Here is a 22256-nt window from a genome sequence, read left to right on the forward strand (position 1 = left end):
CACAGCAGTGTTCACAGCAAGTGAACTTTGTTTTCCCTTTCGGTTTATGATTTCTTTTTAGCTGCGTACTAGCTACCAGAAGAAATTTCATTGCCTGACTCAATGCCTTTACATGGGATTGAGATAGGAAAATGAATTCCTTTTTGAAATGCATACTGCGCTTAGTCTAAGGCATTTGTTTTTGAATGCACTATCTCATTTTTTATGTGAGAACAAGAGGTAAAGAAATTCTCCCGAATGGATAGTGCCTCCATATAAGAACAATTCCACAAAAAATGTTCCAGTTGTAATATTTTTTTTTAAATTGTCACTTTTCACTTGATTGAAACTTTGCATAGAAAAAAATGGCATTTTGTGCTATTGGTTAAGTTTTTGGGAACACGATTTATTCTTGAGAAGCTATTTGAAAATGCAATTTTGGAAAGGTATTGATGATAGCAAATATTTTCAGAGCCAAAACGGTTTGTTTTAACTATTTTTTTCGCAGAGTATTTTTTTTGCAATGAAAAAATTATTATCTACAACTTTACCAAAGACACTATGCCAATCAAACAAACTGTTTTGACTGTAAAAGTATTTTTAATTCTCCATCGAAGGCTCTATTGTAGATCAAAAACATTTTTACAGCCAAAAAGGCTTGGTTTGACTGGCTTTCCAAAAAACATTATGCCCTTCAAAAAAATGGCCTCCAGTGTTTAGGCAATCCTGTGTAGTTTTTATAAAAAAGAACCATTTTTTTAAATGAGCTTTTTAAGATAATTGATCTTTAATTATTCTTTCTTCATTTTTTTTTCAAAAAACAAATTTTTTTAGGGTGTATATTTTTGCGGAAAGACAAAACGATTATCTAGAACTTTGCCGAAGACGTCACATCGATCACACAAACCGTTTTGGTTTTGAAAATATTTATAATCATCAATACCAAAATAGCATTTTTCAATAGCTTCTCAAAAATGAATCGTGTTCCAAAAAATTAAACCAATAGCACGAAATAGCATCTTTTGACAATTTCCAGGCCTGATATTACATTATTTGCTATTTACGAAAAATGCACGCTGGACATCGTAACCAATATTCGAGGCAAGTCAACCAATTCCGTTTGATTCCTTTTAGTTTGAATGGTCGGCATGCAGCCAAGCCGAACCAAGCGCCAAAAAGATTATTTCGAGTCATCGGTGTTCACTTCCGTGAAAAAACGATTTGATCGTTTCATTAAAAAACGCTTTATTTTCTCCTCGCGCTGTTTGTATGGGGAGCATACCGAAAGGTCATGCCGAATATTGAATACAATTGCTTGCAATCCAGTATCTTTACATTTTGTATCAGGATGTTCTTGAAACAGGCAACTCCATATCGCCAAATGTTATGGACTGCGAGATTTTTATTCGCTAACCACACCGTCGATTTCCACATCCTTGGCAAGGATGTACACGCAATATTCCCTCGTAAAGAGTTCGTAGCTAGCAATCGCGTTTGCATGTTTCAAGCTATTTACGGCAACTCACGTTTTTCTCGGTTTCATTTTCGTAATTTAAGTTAGGGCCGAAAACTCTTTTGCTACGGACCGTTTTGCTGTATCGCACGTAAACGAAAAAAAATGTGAATGTAGTGGGGGAAAAAGTGGCAAAATAAGTTTGGTCAAATAGTATTGTAAAAATATATACATATTAATAAGGTGAATACTTCACCGATGCCTACACGACCTCGTGGCTGATAGTTGGATTAAACCGGCGCACAAAGTTCCAATAAGGCAAAAAGTGAAACTTAATTCCATAGCGCTTTTCACCTTCGTCCTAGCTTGGAAGTGTCTTCGGAACAGTTGCATGAATGACCCGCATAATGGCAAATTGTCAAAAAATATGAAATTTTTACTATACTAAAAATAAAATAAAAATAGCTTTTTTTGTTCAGAGATAGAAGAATAGTTTACTCAGCAAAATCGTACAAAACTCAAAAATATGAAACTTTGTTAAACAAATGGAAATCCTATCTTTTTTCGGTATAAAGTTATAAAGTATATTACATGGAACTTACTCAAAAGTTAGTTTTTTGTACTTCACTTTTGTTAGTTGCATTTTTAGTTGCGAAAGTGTTGTTCGGAGGAATTGTTGGGACACACAAAACACACATTTTTGCCAAAGACCATAAATCTCCAGGACTTTTCTTACAAAGTTATATCATATTTTAGCTTATTTTTTCGATAACTTCAACAACGCATAGGTCAAAAAGAGGCAAGTGGAATCATGATGTCAATACTTTTCCTTGAAGTTAAGCTGAAGTACTATAAACTCCTTTAGATTCCATTGATCCCAATTCACCCATATTAGAGTACGGCGAGCATATGTTACAGTAGGTTTTCATATATCAAAAATACTAACTTTTTTGTGTTAAGAGAAAGAGGAATAATTTATCCGGCAAAGTTTTAGAACGTGAAAAAATATAAAACATTGCTGAACAAATGAAAATCCTATCTTTCTTCGGTACAGAGTTACAGAGTGTTTTCTGCAAAAGTTACTTGAAAGTAAATTTTTTGCAATTAACTTTTGTTAGTTACATTTTACAAAAAAACGTTATTCTAGAGAAGCATTTGGAGATACGAAACACACGTTTTTGTTGAAGGCCACACATCTCCAAGACTTTTACTTACAAAGTAATAGCATGTTTTAGCTTATTTTTTCGATAACTTTAAGAACGTATAAAGTAAAAAGGGACAAAAGGGACAAGGGAATCATGATGTAAATTTTTTTTCTCGAAGTTTGGCTCGAGTGCTCAGAACTGTTATAAGTTTCATCAGTCCCAATCCACCTAATCTTTATTCTATTTTTTTATTTATTTTTAGTATAGTAAATTTTTCATATTTTTTGACAATTTGCGATTATGCGGGTCATTCATACAAACAATTGTTCCGAAGACACGTTTAAGCTAGGATGAAGGCGCTATGGAATTATGTTCCACTTTTTGCCTTATTGAACTACTGTGCGGCGGCTGGCGGCGGGGGAATTTCTCCGGCTGTCTGATGGCTTTTGTGGTTACAGCATCGGTATTGAGGACACAAGCAGCACACGTACTGTCTGCACACAATGCACAATGCACAATCTACTATCCCGCTATAGGGTAACCAGCGTCCGCAGCGCGAAGAATTTGCTCCGGCTGCTAAACGGATAATGTTCAGTCAAATCGGTACCAAAAAACACAAACGATTCGCGTAGCACCTGCACACAAAGCGTTAATGTTCATTCGATCGAGCGTTATTGTTTTCTCGATGATATCAGAGAAGCGAATGAAATTTTCATATGTGTTTTGAATAATGAAAAATTCATATTTTTGCGACGTGTAATGGGCTGTGTGAGTCAAATATCTGAATGCAACTGAACCATACAAAACATTCAAAAATAACCCTACAAAAATAGAAAAGTATACAGAAAAAATGTGGAAATCGAACGGAATTGCGGAAGAAGAGTTGCTCGATCAGGATCCGCGCCAAACGCAGGAAGCTTACTTGGGTATTAGGAGTTACCCTCCAAACCATTTTTAGGCGATTGCATGATTCGGCAATGATTCAAAAACAAGGAACTTGGATTCTTTTTGAAGGCAAGGAACGTTGACCAAACAACTGCTCCAGAGGCAATAAAGAAAGGGTTTTCCTTATCGCATCGTGACAGTTTATGAAAAATAGATTAATTACAGCAACCCAAAGAACACAAAGTCGAGGGGATTTCCTTGTCATTTATCACGTTGTCGGCTCCGCTGAGTCACTTATCACGTCGTCGGCTCCGCTGAGTATACACGGTTATGCTGTGGAATCGGAAGCACCAAGTCAGTGTTTTTTATTGTAAACTGTTGAAAATTGAACGAAACCATCACTGGGGAACGGTATCGACTTCAAATAATGCAATTATGTCAATCACAGGTGCGAGAAACGGCCACAATACGAACAAAAAAGTGGTTCTACAACATGACGACGCTCGGCCTCATGTTGCCAAAGTCGTTAAAACTTATAAAAAAACGCTCAAATGGGGAGTCCAGTCTCACCTGCCATGTTCTCCAGCTATTACACCGTTCCAGAGTGGTACGATAGCTCAAAATCGTCAGCTCCTTTCATTTATTCTCCAAATACTGGTTTTATTGATATACTATCTTCAGAAGAAATTTTGTATACAAAAAGCCTCAAAGAATGTTAAATTTAACTTTTCAGTAATGCACTTTAGAGAAACGGTGTCCTCAGCAAAGTTTTAGATAATGTTGCCTCATAGAACTTTACCGAAGACATTTTTGCATATTTTGGCAATAACTCGGTGTGTGTAGTAGCTATCTTGTTGTGTATTTGGATGATGTACAAATATGTTCTGAAAACTGTTGCCTTCTAAATGCTTTAGTTTTTAGGGTCTTGAGTTACGAACTAAAACTTTGTCTTTGTTTCAAATTCCTCGATTCGTCCTAATTGATGCACCAAATTTCATTTGTCAGTTGCTGGAAGATTAATTCAAAATTATCAACAAAAAAATCTATACTTTAAAATTTACACTCCAGCTTTGAGCCACTTAAGTCCCTTTCTGGCGCCTTGGCGAAACTCAATTATAAGATGAATAAGTTACCCGAGTAATGCTCAAGTTCATTTTAAAGCTACTAGTTATGCTCGACCATAACCTATTTCACAGTATTATTTCTGTGGGAAACATTGTCCAAATCCCAGGGCCGATTTATGTTTGTTTTGTAAATAAACACATGATGTGATGATAACACAACGAATAATGATACTAACCCGATGTGCTTCTAAGATTACCTCATCAAATTACTGAAGATTACTGACACCGTTCAAATTCTCCATTTATTTTAATTAAACTATTCGCATATGTCATTTATCCCCCAAACAACAGAGCCGCTCAGCGTCCAGCTGTTTCTGTAATCCAAAACTCGAACTGTCTCGGATCGAACAACACAAGAGCGCTGACGATTATCTCCGTAGCCGGGATGACAATTCATTGTGCCGCCGCGCCTTGGCGTGGTTGGATCCCCTCTTGGACCGAGTGGCCTTTCGGTACAATACCAGCACTTCTGCCGTCGTTAGTCATCTTCTACCACGCCAGCATAGGAACCTAATCTAGCGAAGCCACCCGGTAGAGCCGCATCATCCCCAGGACAATCGCGCTGCGCAAATACCGGGGCCCGGCGATTCGCTGTAGAAAAACCGACACCCCAAGTTAGCTGTCCGCCACCGACGCCGTCGTCCTCGTCGGCTGCCGTCCGAATATGTTTACTCATTTCGATGCGGACCCAGTATGGGGTTAATTTCTTGTTTATTCTGCTTCGCTTGATTATTAAATGAATTAATTTATTTCCATTTTACTTCGAACAGTTTTTCCGATCGGGTTACAGCCGTATTTTCCCCGAAGCGAGTGGGATCGAATTCATTTACATTTTTAGAAGCTTGTTGGGTGCCTCTGAAGCGAGTTTCGCCGGGGGAGGGTTAGAAATTTGAATATTGTTAGAATGATGTTTTTTTCTATTGAACCTACTCATACTACGTGGGCCGAAAAAAATGTCCTCGAATGTTCGGTAGAAGCCGAAACATTTGTCGAGCATTAGCTTAATCAACTGCACGATAATAGCTCGATTAGGGGCCCGTAATTATCTCGAAATCATAGATTCAATAAGAATTGAATAAAATGATAGGAAAAATGAAGTGACTAAATGGAGTACCGTTTTTTACATCAGCTGCGAAAATCAAAATTAACAACAGCACGCATCACGCATCGAGCGAATAATTGAATTGTTTCATTGATAGCTTGATGCCATGATCCGTCTGTCAGAGTCCTAAAATCTGCATAGACGCTATAGAATGTGATCCGCCTCCGTTGGGGAACCATGGATAACAAATGTGTAACAGTGTATTTATCGCATCGCATTTTTTTATCGCCAGAAACATCGTCCGATCCAGCCACAGTCAGACGCGCGGGTATCACGGCGATGGTCATCAGCATCAATATAGAAATTAAATTTTTCCGCGGTATCCATCCATCCATCGGGAGAATAGCTTCAAGCCGGATGTCCATTTCCAGCTCTCTGGTGCGTGTGCGTGATAGAAGTGATGGTGGAATCAAAACGCCAGCAAAAAAGTGCTGGGTGATAAACAATATTGCACAGCAAAAAAATCGTCAACAATATGTGTATATGATTAATTTGTTTAATTAAATTCAATATCCGTGCATACACGGTTCGTTTCCGCTGGTGGTGAAATAAAAAGTGCTCAGTGCCTTCCCTGCCGCCTTCATGGCCTTCTACCGGTCCGGTCCCGAGTCATCAATCAGTCGGTGGGAAAATGATAATCATATTAACACGCTCAGCAGGGTGCTACCTGAGCGCGTGATACGATTGAAGTGTTGACCACTGATCATTTGAAGCACGGACTGCTGTTTGTATTATTCAATTCAAGGATTCTACGGCCGAGAGATTTTTTAGCGACGAAAGGTCGAATTAAAAAGTTAGGTTTTTTCTTGTTGGCACATTTTTACACAATTTTGAATAAAAAATTTGATGCACAGATGATTTTAGAAAAATTGACTCGATGTTGCAGTTATTTCTACCATTTTTCGGTAGATGTTTCGTGCATTAGTCCATTATATTTTTTAAAATTGTTTTTTGTTTCAATTTTTTTGTAGATTTTTTTTTTGCATAAGTTACAATTCGCAATAAATCATTTGAATTTATTTTTTTATCTCGATAGTGCATGAGGAAATATTTCGATTATGAATACCCTAAATTGATTGCCCTAAAAATTGACAAGTGAAAACTCATCCATTTTCAGTGCATAGTATCTCATTCCATTTCGGTACTGTTTTATACCACAGGTTGACCAAACTTCATTACTTTAAAAACTTCCTAATAAAAATATGCAAGTTTATGACTCTACTTCTTTTCACAGTGAAAATAGCACTTTGCATCACGTCTGTAGCACAAGACTAGGAAACGGCAATAGTTGACTTGAAAGAATCTTGCAGCATGCAGCTAGAATCAAGTCGGAACTGCAGGTATGCTTCACATCTTCGAAAACCGAAAAGCAGAATATATTCACACCCTTGTGTAAGCAAACGACGACGGATGTCTAAATTTTTATCGTTGACTTTTCAGCCATCCGCTGCCGTACCGTACCATCGCGTCGCGTCGGCAAGTTTCCCCGTCATAATTTATATGTAAAACGAGTCGTCGGACGTTATAATATGTGAAATAGGATAGAAGATGAATGTTTCGTTATATCAATATCCTTTCAGACATGGCCAAAAGCGACTCGGGCACTAGCTATGCCCGATGCTCGTTTCGGTGAGTGCCGCCTGCCGGTTGGCTTGCGCTACCAAGTCCGGAGAATCAACAGCGAAGAAGTGGTCTCACATGGCCTATCCCATCCCCCACACTGCAGTAACCTTCTTCTCTATATTCAACAGCTCCGTCACCAGCGCCATCAGCATCGAACCGAACGGTCTTCGTCGGCGTCGTCGTCCTCCGTACGTACCAACCGTACGTATCGGGTAACCCTTCTCGCTTTGAAAGGACTTCGCCACACAAGGAATGCACGATATTCAAAATATGACTGAAAATGTGTAATACGACGTCTGCTTCCTCGCCGGGGAAGTGTATTAACAAGTGGCCCGAGCAGTAAGGATCCCATCTGTTCGTTGTACGGCTTGGGTGCGATGATAGTGACTTAATCGCAAAAAATATAGCAAGGGAAAATTCTACTGCCCATAATTGTTGACCGAACCGGCGTTGACAGTGACGACCAAATTGAAAATTCTTCAAATGCAATGACACAGAAAGAATGCACTTCGAAAAAGGACGGTACGGTTTGCAAAATGACAGTCGCTAGCAAAGGGTTTTGTCTGTTATATTTGTAACTTGTATATGTACAACAAGTTTTTAATATTTTTACAGAGCAAATGCTGAAATGGCTGACGCGTCTCAAAGCCGCTGACGCATTCGAAATTCAACGCCAGTGCCGACTCGCCGTTGAAGGCAAAGGCCTCTTACATACAAACACTAAATATATTTTTTGACGTAGAATTACGTCTTACTTTGGTATGCTCCCGCATAATCAATAACCATAAACGGACGATAGTCCATATGGTATAAGTCGTGACAATACCCCAAACTGGTTGTTAGGCACGTTTTATGATTATTGATTTTCCGGGTTAGCATGACAATATTTTGGCAAGTGGTAACATTAGCCACTTCAAATAAATGATTTCGAGGTGTTAAGAAGCGCCATTGGTGTTACCACAATAGTGACACCTGGCGAGTCCGTTAATTTTCTGGTAATTACGAATTGCCATTTGCATATGACGCGAAATGATACTTGTTTTCTTGTTATATCTAGCAGAACATTTCATTTAAGCTAGAAACGCTGGTCAACACAGGTGTAGCCTTAAAACTGAAATTATGAAAAAAATGAAAGATTGTAGGTTTTTAACCATTCCTGTGAATTTCGGTGCCCCTAACCACCAACATTTTTTCAGAGACTTACCTACATGAGTTTTCTCGTAAACAAAACGTTAAAGTGACGAACCGGGGTGCAATCACGTAGGTTAACGCGTTTCGGTAATGACTAGTGGCACCAAAATTCACAAGAATGGTTAGCTATAATCTTTCTAGAGGAGCTATTTCGAGCTTTAGGGCAGATTTTTTTTTTGCTTTTGTCGACCAGTGTAATCAAACGATTTTCCCGAATTGTGTGGGTGCATCAACACACATTAAAACACATTAATAAACGATCACATTTAGTGAAATTTTTTTGGGATTTTTAGCGCCATTTAGTCGCTTAAACTAAATGCAGAACTAAACATTTCATTACTTGCAAGGTAAAAAAATCAGCTTTACTTCAAGAATGTGTTAGTAGCTCTGAAAAAGATCGATTGTAATTGACACTTGGCAGGAGGAGTGCAATTCCACAGCAAACGGGCAACCATTTTGATTAGGCATTTTTGATCTGGTTGAAGCTTTGCACAGATGAGAGCCATGGCTAAAAATGTCGTTTTGTGCCATTAGAATTTCTTTAATCATGACCAGACTAATTATTGAAAAGGGTTTATGTGAAAAAGTATTGATGATTACAAATATTTTCAGAACCAGAGCGATTTGTTTGATTGGAATTTCTGCAAAGTTGTAGATAATAATGTCATCTTTCTGAGAAAATACACACTGCAGTAGCAAGCAGACTTGCTGCAGCGCAGCAGTCGACAATTTTATGTTTGTATGGTTTTTGCTGTAACATACGCTCGTTTGATTGCAGCATTCCGTAGCGGATGGTGAATTGAAGTACAGGCCGTTCGATTTTGGCAACACGTCCAAATCTAAATTTTTTATGATGCCTACCGGACTAAATAAAAAGTTCAATAGCCAATTCTATAGCCAATCCGAACAGTGCTTTCGATGCCTACCGGACTGAAGCGAAAATTCAATTCAACGCTTGGATGGTTGCTGGTGGCAACACGTCCAAAGTTTTTATGTTGCCAAAATTAAACCGTGCCAAAAACGAAACGTGCCAAAATCGAACGAGGTCTGTAGTTCTTATTCTGTCACTCGCCAGAACGTTGCTAACATTGATAAATACTTCGAAATCTTCCTTTTCTTCTTAGTGTTCATTTTTCAACCGCAGACGGCAAAAGCAACGATCGAAAATGTTTTAATTTATCCACCATTTCCTTGTATTTATCTTTATACTGTGTTTATATTGTCTTTATATAGTGACAAACCAATGGTATTTTTTAGCTTATTTATCAAACGAATTTTACGAGTTGTATAGTTGCATTAATCTAACTGTTAAATTTTTATTACACATACTAAACGACTCAATAACAATAACAAACAATTTCCAAACATAATTCAAATTAGAGTTTATAATTGAAATATGATCGCATTTAGAGAAAAATAATTTTAGCGTCACTTTTCAAACATTTGAAATAAATGTAGATCTTAAATATTTCACAATTTGCAAGGTAAGAAAATTCAGTATTACTTAAGAACGTGTTTGTGGCCTTGAGAAAAGCCAATTGTTATTTTAACTTGACAGAAGGAACGAAACAATTCACTTCGAGCTAGTGTATTTCGTAATAGCTTTAGCTTCGAACCCAGCGTTCTCGGCTAGCTCTCCTGGTAACAGCAATAGTACGGGAAGCTAAACTTGGCTGCTGTGCCTCTTCTCCGTGGCTTGCTTATGTTCTTGATGACATTTTAATGACGAGATTGTTGACGGTTGAACAGTTGACGGAAAACTAATGCACTTGCCGTGCAATAGTCGTCTTTATACCTAAAAAACAACGCGCACTTACTTTCTTCCACAATACCGTGTGCGTGGCCCCGCCTACTTGTTGCGTTATTATTTTTCACTTCTCCGCAAGTATTTAGGACAATCGCACAGGATTATTTCATCACATCGTCTACTGGCTATCGCGCGATTCAGGTGTGTATTTTAAAATCGGTTCCAGTTCACATCTATTTTTCGTGTTTCTCATGATTACATTCCTTCCACGTGGGTGGTAAACGTAGAAGAAGATGTACTAACGCCAACACCACGGCCAGTACCCGTAAATTATGCGGGTTTTTACACTCAAAATATTTTTCACGTTATTGTTACGTGAAAGTTCCTATACTTGTTCATTTTCTGTCATTTTGAATAATTTATGTGACAAACATAACATCTACGTGAAAATCACATACATACCATGGTTTATCACGTACCATCTACGTGAACTTGACAACGTAGAACAGGATGTATCGCGTCAATTCTCTGTGCGAATATATCCAAAACCAAAAAGGCGAAGCTGTTGTCTGATTGTCTGATTCAGTGTCAGAACATAAAAAAGAATTTCTCGATGGCGTGCAAATAAGTGAGTTTTCGGAAAATCTAAATAATATCCATTTTCTAGCTTACAGGTTTCACAGAGCTTCAGTTCAGAGGTGGAGGTTACCTGAACACAAACAGCTGCAGCGAATAGTAACTATCGCCAGCGAATGTTGTAATATTCATCAGTTTTTTTTATCGTTTTATTTATATACGAATTGACGAATTTGCATACCCGAGCGATTTATTACGCAACATATTTCGATAATTTCTGAAAACCAATTCCGATCTAAAAATTATAGATATAAATAAAAAATATACGTTGCATAGAACATGATAGCTATCAGATACTCAAATGCTTTTCACTTCAACAGTATATGAATTCTACGTAAAAGTCACATGAAATGCATATGTCTACTGAATAAGACTCAAAGGATAATTCATCTCACCAGGTCATGATGAACTCAAAAGACAATCACGTAGAATCTACTTGAAAATGACAGTGGAAAATATTCACGTAAATTTTTGCATGTTCTCGCGGCTGGCTGGTGGATGGCTGATGTGGAATGCCGGTTATGCATAGCAGAGCAGACAGTTGGTGGCAGCTTGTTGCTGGGAGTTGCGCGCGGCCTTGCGCTTGGCAAGTCGGGTGTAAAGCTTTCACATGGCCCCGCTTGCGGTGTCTGATAAATTGTAGACAAAAAACTGATTTTAAGGACGGGTTTTTTCTATATAAACCATTGAAATAAACACAAATCATTTATGCCAGTTACATACCAGCAGCATTTCGGGAGTTTCGAGATATTATGTAGATTGAAACAATAGTTAGTTATTTGAGAAATAATAAAAATAAGCTCACCATCAACAGCAAAGTAATGTGATGTAGTTTTTGCTGTGCCGAATTTAAGCTTCTGCTGCGGTAAAACTTCAGAAAAATATAGTTTTCAATGACAATGGAATAATTAAGCATATTTGAAACATGTGGGTGAAGATAGTTTAGTGAAAATATGATTTTTTTGGAAATCACATCGGTCCAAAAAATTGTTTGCCTCTTGGGCAAGACGGTCAGTCGTTGTGTTCGCAAAATGGACAGTCTGAGAAAACGACGATAGCACCATTTAATATTATTTCCTTCAGCATTCTTAGCACGTGAGATGAGACTTAAAGTCATTAACTCCCATTTGAAATAAAAATCATCATTAGAAACGTTGTTAAAGCCTGTAAATATGCTGCATGTAAATGATGTGAATGATTCCATCTGCGCAGCGGACGGTAAGCTTTAAACACGTGCTTTTTTGCGCAGCGCGTCGTCCCGTAGAGAAAAGAAATTTGCTATAGTCTTTCATAGGGCCGTCTTACCAGCACAGCCGGTCCGTTTCATGGTAGTGGCTTTGGTGGTGGCGGTGCCACACGCGCTATAAATATGCACACACGCGCTACAGACATGCATACACGCCATAAGCATACACACACGCTATATAGCAAGCCACACACCTTATATATTAGGGACACACGCTACGAATATTCACACACGTTATGTGCCCACACCCTATATATACATACGCTGGATGGTGGTGGCTTCTCAAACCACCTGGCGGTGCGAGTCTCTTTCAGTTTCGGGTTGTATTCACCCAAAGATATCTGAATCGGATTACCGCTGGTGAGGTCCAACTCAGATCGAAGGGCAGCCGAACTGAAAGAGGTAGGAACTGCAGCTAACCACCACCACCGCCGCTGTTGCCCGATGCTAATCCACTTCGCCTACTGCCATCGGTGTTGATGTCCGCTGCTGCTGCCTGCTGCTAGTAAACTGATTTGCTTGATTGATTGATTTCTTTTGAAGGGACTTTAACCCCAAACGGTCATTCGTCCCTTGATTTGCTTGAGGAGAAACAGTCTCTTATATAGCCCGAAGAGTACATTCCCGGCTTACTAGGTACTCCATTCTGTCGTCCTTTCTAGGGAAAGGCAGCAAGCGACCAATCAAAAGTCGACATTTGCGTTTCGACAATGTTCAACAATTTTCAATATTACAATAGTTTGAACAATCAGATTACAATTTTCTGCATTTGGACGGGTGCTTAAATGATTTTCCAATAGATTGCTGCAAAAATGACAGAAATCGGTTGGAAACTGACTGGGTTTAAAGCTTTCAAAATTGGACAATTTTTGTGACGCTCTCGATGTTTTCGGTTTTGAAATTGGATCCCTGTATTGAAATTGGGTCCCTGTAATTGTTGCCGTCAGACGTATTCTACGTCAAAATTGTTGTTACCTAACTGTTGGGTGGATTGATCGAAAAACCGAAAACGCCAAGAATTAGGCTTTGTTCTAGTAAACAATTTTGCTGAAGACATTGAGTACATAAAATCAATTTTTCACAGTCAAATCTAAAATGATACCGATTTTTCGAATTAGGACCACTGTGCACTGTGGGATTTTCAAAAAAAATCTTTTCACCAACTGGTCATCACTTGAAATATAATAAGAATGTGTAGAAACTATTTTGGAAGTTATTTTATAAAATGGTGGTTGAAAAACGAGCTTTATATATTTCTTCGTTTTTATATCACATTTTTGTACTTTACGCCCTTTGAAAGGGCATTGCTTAAAAATGTACCGTACTATGATTTTGAAATTTTGACCATAGATTCAGGACGTCATAACGAATCGAATGGTGTACCCAGATTCTTTGGTGCCTTGTTTTAATATTGGTCTGTGGGAGCACACTGAGACTTTATGACTCATTAATGAAACACTCTCAACAAAGCATTTGTTAATACCAACCCAACGAACAATTGGGTTGAATAACAGCTGTTAAGCTGTGATTCAGTCGAAATTCGTTTAATAGCAACTGAAAAATCAACAAAATTGTTTGTCGGAAAGTGGGCGTATTCTACGTCAGTTATGCGGTCGTGTCTTGGATACAACCTCCTACTTTACAATAATGGTGCGTGGGGCACCGTGCGCTACTATAGTAGGGTAGAGGAACCGCCCGGGCACCATATTTCGCCCTCCTGTGGATCCTCACGATATTAATGCTTTTGAATGTTCAAAAGCAAAGAATTTATATTCGCTACTCTAAAGCTTGAAATCTCATGATATGTTTAACGCCGGTACGTGATTCATGGTTATAATATTTTACTATCTTACGAGCTATCAATAGAGCGTCTGCTAGTTGGGCTGATTTTCTTTTGGTTTTTAGAAACGAGTGCTCAATATTTCTAACCGGAAATGTACTACAGACTACGAGCATATTGTATAATTTTTAGGTATTCGAAATTTCCTGAATGTGATTTTAATGATTTCATGTTGGTTATAACGAAAATATCGATTTTTCTGAATATTTTTCATAATTATTACGAGGCGAAAAATGGGTCACATTTCTTGTCTCGGTTCCATATTTCGCCCTGGGCGAATCTCTGTACACTGTTTTGGGAATATGTGGTGTGCCCAATTTTTGCCCTATCTGTCAACAACAATTAAGTGGAAAATAATAACATCGTTTCCAATACAGACTTGATATGATGTTTTTATATAAAAATCAAGATTTATATGCATCTACAATACAACATAACCTTTGAATGCTTGTATTGATTTCCATCAAACTTAATACAGTCATATCTCGATATAAAGCAACTTTTTTTCGTGTTATATCGAGTTATGTAATATCGAAGCACGAAAAAAATGTTCAATTGATGCAAAATTCTTTATGGTTACTCAAAGGTGCGCAAAGATTTATTTCCCTTTACCTAGAAGTATATATAAACCTGTATTAAGCCCATTTAAGACAAATTTCGTATACAAACATAAACCAGTCACAAAACATTAAAAAAAATGTCAATTCACCCCATTTTACGGAACTTATTCATTTTAAAACTTACTAAGAACATTTATTCGGAACATAATACACCCCAAAAATAATTGCTGTACTTTAATTTTAAGATATTTAAAAAAGTTACGTTATATCGAGATTACTTTATATATAGGTGTTACTGTAAACGTGTACTTTTTACAGAGCTGATGGTCATAGAATTAAAAGGAAAGAAAGTGATAACCATCTAGAAAGGAGATTATGCTCAGAAACTTTGAATTGGTGTCCGATGCCACCCCGACAGGGCGATTTCTAGTATACGAAAAGTAAATCGACGTTTTCTGGTATTCTGCATACAACATTAACTACCGTTGTCGATTACTATTGGGATGTTTTAGCAATATCTGAATTGGCTGATGTTGCATTTCCAGCGATTTTTGGACTTTCATGAAAACAATTCAAGAGAAGCACTTCAAAAATTCGCCTTGATCGATTGTTTTCACCTCCCGCTTCTTGATGTAGCAACAATAATAATGATTTGATAGCGGAGAGTCCAAAATTCGTTAGGAAATTTGCTGAAGCTGATGTGTTATTAAATTGAAGATTTATCAAGAACATCGATTGAAACAGATAAGAGCTTCTAAAATCTTTTTATATTGTATAAAAATGACGGTATATTTGAATACAACATTCATGTTCACTCCGGAACAGCTTGACCAAACTTGACACAGGTTTTTTTTTGATTCAAGATTGATTGTTATAAAAGAATAAACCAAAGATCGACTCATGATTGACAACAAGACCTTGTTACAATCTAGTTTGAAATTATAGGATTAATAGTAGCATAGAATATCAAAAAATCACAGGAGGGTTGTGTGCAAAGCCACGACCGCAAGGATGAAGTAGAATATTTTTACAAGAAAACCCGGCTGCTTGCGTGTCAGTCATTTTTTAATTTGTTGCTCAATTCAATATCGGATAGGATACCGATCACATCTTGGCGTTATCACTGACAGTGCGAATAAATTATTCCTTGTGATAAAATAAACAGTGAAAAGCTGATTTAACACTCAAAACTAGACGGCTCATGTGTTGTCAAAATGAGTCAATTTTTCATTGAATGCATTTACTAATGCCCGCTATCGCACAGAGACTGCATTTCACTAAAGTGCCTCACTGCATCAGCCGCTATCGATGCTAAGATCTGCTCCAACTAGGGCGCTATCTATAGCCATGCCACAGTTGTGGCCGCTATACGCTGCCATTGGTATCCACAGCCCCTGCATCAGCTGGCCCAGCTGCTATCGTTGCTGGGATCCGCTGCAACTAGTGCGCTATGAATTGCTGCTGCTAAGGAAGGACGACTGCTGTTGTCGCTGTCTAGAACTATTATGAGCGGCTTCGGCTGAAACAGGCTCTTATATAGGGATGAAAAACCTATCGATAGTAGTAGTTGCTTGTCATGATTTGGACTTGATAATTTTTGAATTTTAATTATGCGAAAAATTATTTTTTATGCTGATAATGAGAGCTTTTCGGATGTTGTGCTCATGACTGAAGGAAAAGATAATTCAGTACGTTCTGAGACACGGAGATGAAACCAAATATATATCTGTTCCAAATTTCTTGAAGTGTAAATTGATTTAAGAGAAAATATTAACTTTTCAATTAGGTTTTTATTTCATCCTGAAAAGGACAATTTGTTGTTCAATTCAATGCCTGATAAGATGCCGATCACATCTTTGCGTTATCACTGGCAGTGCAAATAAAATATTCCTTGGGGGAAAATAAACACTGAAAAGCTTTCCAGAACGTTCTCTTCATTGGATGCATTTGCTAGTGTGCCTGCTATCGCTCAGAGACAGCATTTCACTAAAATGCCACACTGCATCAGCTGGCCCTGCTTATATAGATGCTGAGACCAACGTCAACCGCTGCACTATCCCCGTTGCCACAGTAGTGGACGCTTCCGTTGCCATTGGTATCCGCTGCCCTGCATCATCTGGTCCTGCTATCGTTGCTGAGACGCGCTCCGCTATCCGTTGCCATACCACAGCTGTGGTCGTTATCCGCTGCACTGCAACTGCTGCTATATCCACCGCACTGCTACTGCTGCTGCTAAGGGAGGACTGTTGTTGCATTCTAGAATTATAATGAGCGCCTCCGATTGAAACAGGCTCTTATATAGGCCAAATAGCACATTTCAAATGGCAAGGTCTATGATTCTGTCGACCGTGCTAGGGAAGTAATCATATAACGACCAATCAGAGGCTAAAGTTTTCGTTTTGACAAGGGTTGACTATTTTCAATAGTACAATAGTTTGAAAAATAAAATTACAATTATCTGCATTTGGGAAGAATCTTAGAAGATTTTCCAATCTATTGCTGCAAGAACGAAGGAAATCCATCGAATACTATCCGATTTATTAGCATTTGAAATTGGACATATATTTCACTTTTTTCGGTTTTAGATTTTCATTTCACATCCCTATGTAGCCGAACTTCCTGAGAGAAGTATTCTACTTCGAAAATCAGACCGTAATAACTTCTAAGCCACCATTACAACAAGAGCTAACATGGAATCCCGAGTAAGGCTGGGTACTGAGCTAGTGATTTACAAAATGAATGTATTTCACTGTTAACCAACCAGTTGCATTGCATAATTAAGTTGATTTTCTTTTCATTTGTTGATTTGCTTCATTTAACAGCTGTTTTCGTCATATTTTGGAGGTGGGCGAAAAATGGATCCTTAGGTGGGCGAAATTAGGATTTCCGGGGTCGAATTAAGGGGCTTGGGCACTCATCAGGAAATTTTTATTCAACACGGCTAGATAAGTTATTTTGGCTGTAATGCAACCCGAATGTGCAACACTATGTTTATTGTGCACTATACAGTGAATACTGCACATCGTCACATGACACATCAAAATGTATCACGTTTAACTGGTTAGTCATCGATAAAGTGGGCGAATTATGGGTCCGTTACCCTAGAACATAAATTATGATTGAAAAACTGAACTTGTTTGAGCTGTGTTAGCTTTGATTTGACTGCACAGTGGGGTTGAATGGAACCATGTATAAACGTTTACAGATGAGCATTAATAAAATGCCATTTTTGATGTAGAATTACGTCTTATGGCAACACTCTAACAAAGGGTGTGAATTCAAAATCCAAACATCACGAAAATTTCCTTCATGATTACTTTAAAATCGATTGAAAATTCACCAAAATGTGTAAAATTGTGATTTCGTTATATGAACTGTTGTATAAATGAAAAATTTACAGCCTAGTTTTGAACGTAGATTTCGACCGATCAGAGTTGAAAACACGGCTTAACACTGTCTAATATGGGTTTTTTTTATCAACTCCAGACGCCATTTTGAAGTTCAACGGATCTGAATTACCGGACAACAGCCCAAAATTGCCGAATACCACATAACATGGCCGTTTTCCAGATTCTCATGCATGCTTTTTTATATGAACCCCACTGCACTGCGACCAGTTATTTTGATCTTTTGTCATATTAGCCGACAGGGGTTTTGCTGTACGCACTCTTTTTTTTCCTTTTTTGCAGTTATTTATTTATTAGGAAGTTACCTGCTACGTGTAATAGTATACTGCCGTTCCAATCATAGTAGTCCCATGCTCTACACAAACCTTAAGCACGCTGGGACAACTATGCTTGGAAGGGCAGTGCTTGTATTCACCCAGACATACTCATACTATTCTGTTATCTTTTTTATCGACCTTATAATCGCATCAAGCATGTTACTAAAGCGAATAACATGCTATGGGTGGATGAGATTTCCGATATTCCAGAGCTTTCCAGTCTGTAGACAGGTTTTCATGTGGAGCCTGAGAATAAACCCATGCTTAAGTTTTTTTGATATCGATTTGATTCTACTAAGATTCGAGCCTATGACACCCCGCTTGTCAATGCGGGCTCTGTAACCTTACCGCTACGAAGCTCCCCAAGCCTGCTTACAAATAAAAATAGTAACTTAAGTTTTTAAGTTGAAAATATTCAGGCGTTAATAAGGGCATCTTCAGCGGTGGTCTATTTTTGAAACAACTTTATACTAGATTTACACCAGCGAAACCTAAATAGAACCAGCTAATATAGACCAATTTTTCGTTCTCCGCACCGGTGTTGTATATCTTGTTGTTTTAAACCGCTGACATCTGTCACACTGTCAACAATTCAATACCCCATGCTATCAGTTATTGAGACTTATTATAATAAAAAACACTCAATATTTAACAAACGGAAATTCGATAATTTTTACGCACATTAAACGATTACTTTGGCAATACACTTTATATCCACAAGACTTTATGGATTTGACGGTTTGACCCGAGCGTCAATGACATTTCTCAGGATGGATTGGTATGATCTAAAATTTCTGCTACAAGTAGGGTTTCGAAGGATAGCGAAAAATATTTGATCGCGTAGATGTTCATCTTCCGTTTTCGTCTCATCAATCTTTTAAATTCTTGCAGTTCTTCAAACTTGGTTTGGATTTTGAGGATATTGGGTGGCATTGCGCAGCTCGATTTGAACGATTTTCGCTATTTTCGAGTAGGTCACATACTGCCAGTTATGCTTCAAGCTTATCTAACCGGCTCATCTAACCCGCAAAGTCGAAAAATACGAAAAACGAAACATAACAAACCATAATAACATAACGCCCCCCAGCGATCATTTAGTTTTGTTCGAGTTGCTCGAAACGAAATGCGCAATGTCACCCCAGCATTTTGAACGTTTTGAGTTCAGTGTCTTCTAGGAACATTTTTCTGCCTCTTAAGTTCTCCTCTAGTCCCAATACAATTAAGGCGACGGTTATGGTCTTTCAAAATTCCCCCTTTTGCTGGTCGGTTTCCTTGATGCCAAAAACGACAAACCTGTGCATATTCTGCTTCAGAAAAGCCACAAAAATGAATTGTGAGTTGTCATAAAAAATCTTTGTTTTCTTTAATCCCCAACACTCGCAAAGCGCTTATATGGAAATAGCCAAAAATGAGGCATTCAATTGAAATATGACATTTTACCCACCTATTGGCAGCGTACAAAGGGTTTTAGAACAATCTATTTCTTGTTCCAAAAAGTGACAAAAATAAACCAAAACGTATACCAGTTTCAAATTTTTTCAATTTAGATCTGGTATAAAACAAAATTTACACCACCGGTGCAGCAATGAATTTAAGTTTGTTCCAAAAAAATAGAACAAAACAACGTTTTGCACCACCGCTGAAGATGCCCTAACGTTGTTAACCTTCGCTTTCAATTGAAAAATCATTTTTTTCTCATTTTCATCGTGAGTCACATGAAAAGTGGTCGAATGTTCTTGCATTGATTTTGACAACTCGAAGGGCTCGAAAAGGAAAGAAATGATTTTCTATGCTAAGTGAAGGATAACGGCGTCACTATCGCCTGACGATTTTCAATTGAAAAAGATTTTGAGTGCTAACGGAAACAGGAGGCATCCATATAGCGTGCAGTGGATCGAGGCATGCAAGTGCATGCCCTCCAACTCCACGCATAATATAATTTGATATTAATAATGATTTAATACTGCTTACGCGTTCAAAAACTATCGTCATGATGCGATGCTAATTCCAAATGACACGCTAATGGAAAGCTAAGATTCATATTTTGCGGCAGTCATTCCGTTAATTTATACAGTCATCAATTTCTTTTTAAATGAACCGATGGACACAAAACTGCAAAGAAAAAAAAACACAGCGACAGCGAAAATGTTCATCGTGGTTCGATAATTCGATGGCTGCGCGAAATATTCATTTGATTTTTAAACAGGTAGGTTTGAAAGTTACGAGCCGCCCCTGATAAAAATATACCAGTGTATAATGTATAATCGTAAGTTTGTTTGCATTTAGGATTATTTGATGCTAAACTCACAACATTTTGAAGAAACGTATCAGAATCAAAATGATAACCGTGATTTCAAGCGCGGAGTAGTCATTCGAGCGTGAACATGGCGAGTAATGTGATAAATAACTGTTGATAAAATCGAAAAATCTGTGTAGCGGAAATTTCTAAAAATCGATTAAATTATAAAGAAGAACTCTCATGAGTACTTTTGTGTTTGATTTTGAGGCATGATATCAGTTTTTCTTGATAAGATATGTCGGCGGCGACATTGTTTTGTCAAAAATTACGTTTAATGTTCTTATCATAATTTAGCTGATTTTTTTTTATGTGTTTATTTTTTCCTATAACTGCACTAGTATCCCGAGAAAAGAATATGTGAAAAAATGCTCAGCTTTTCTGCCTAATGAATTTTCTATCCAGCTTCCACCAGCTGAAATCCCTTTGAAAAAAAATCCAGCTCCAACAAATCCGGCAAATAATCGCTCCAGCTTGAGTAAGTGACACGTCCCGTCAGATGCTAACGGGGCGACGATGACATGACTGTGCGAATTCTCTTCCTTTGCACGGTGGCTCCATGCTCGAGTGTCAAATTTGTACGAGACGGCAAAAATTAGTCCGCGTCATCCAGAAAAGCCTGAAAAGTCACCCATTTTGATGTATGCACATCTCATCCATCACGTGTGGAGCTCACTTTCGTCGTAACAATTTACAAAGAATTACGATCATCATCTATGCGTAAGCCCGGTAAGAGCTCGACGAAAAAGGACTCGTTTTACCGGCGGTGTGCAATTGAACGACAACGAATAGGACGCACGTACGTGGCCGGTTGAGGGGGAAGAATTGCTTCAATCAATCCGTTTTGCTCCTGGAGTGGTTATTCCATGTGCATTATGTGACCGCAGTGCGCGCATTCAAATATTGGCACTCGACATCCACACTTCCTTCTCGATTAATAGAAATTCCATTGTTAGGATTACCAGACTTGTGTCAGACTGATGATTTTCTGAAATCAATTTTGTTTCAGACTCATTTCATAATGTGTGATGTAAATCTTCCTTCGAACAATCTAATGGTCTGGAAAATTATTTTCCGAGAAACCTTTCACGGGTCCAGTGTGTAAATGAAGCCGTCGGAAATACAATCGGCGTATTGATCGACAAACCCTGTTCGTGAAATCGGATCCATCTCCTTCAGCTGGACACTTACATACGGTTGGCATGTTGGATGGTCGTCTATTCTATTGTACATACCACCAACCACCAAGTGAAAAGCTCGAACGGTTCTACGGAAAAGCAAGCGCGGCAACGAAAACTCGTGGAACCGCACATCATGTACCGCAAGATAAATTGCACGTGTTTAGTCATGATATGGGAGACGACAGTGAGTTCACGTCGTGAAAATTCGAATCCCTGGAAAGGGCAGCCTTCCTTCCTCTGCTCGGCTCGGTTTTGAGTGTCTGCGATGTGCACAGTAACAAGAGATGCCCGGCTGGACAGAGGGAGAACAAAAGGGGAACAGAGCATGCCATCTATTTCGTTCGGATAGCACGGATGTGATGCGGTGGAATGGATGAGAAATCAAACTCCAAATGTAATTTATTACATCAAATTGTTCCTCAATGACATCATACAAGTGTCATATATTGTTTCAACAGAACCGAATGAGTAAGTTGTTTTTCACGCAATGTAACCGAGTTGTTTGTTGGATGATTTGACTGGGA

At 38.3% G+C, this 22256-nt stretch overlaps 1 protein-coding gene across 1 annotated transcript in view; it reads right to left on the bottom strand.

The window, feature by feature from the left end:
- Window positions 1-22256, bottom strand: part of LOC129722725 (uncharacterized) — a 232909-nt gene that overhangs the window by 103640 nt on the left and 107013 nt on the right. The window lies entirely within an intron of this gene.

Source organism: Wyeomyia smithii, chromosome 2, assembly GCF_029784165.1.
Source record: "Wyeomyia smithii strain HCP4-BCI-WySm-NY-G18 chromosome 2, ASM2978416v1, whole genome shotgun sequence".
Taxonomy (NCBI): domain Eukaryota; kingdom Metazoa; phylum Arthropoda; class Insecta; order Diptera; family Culicidae; genus Wyeomyia; species Wyeomyia smithii.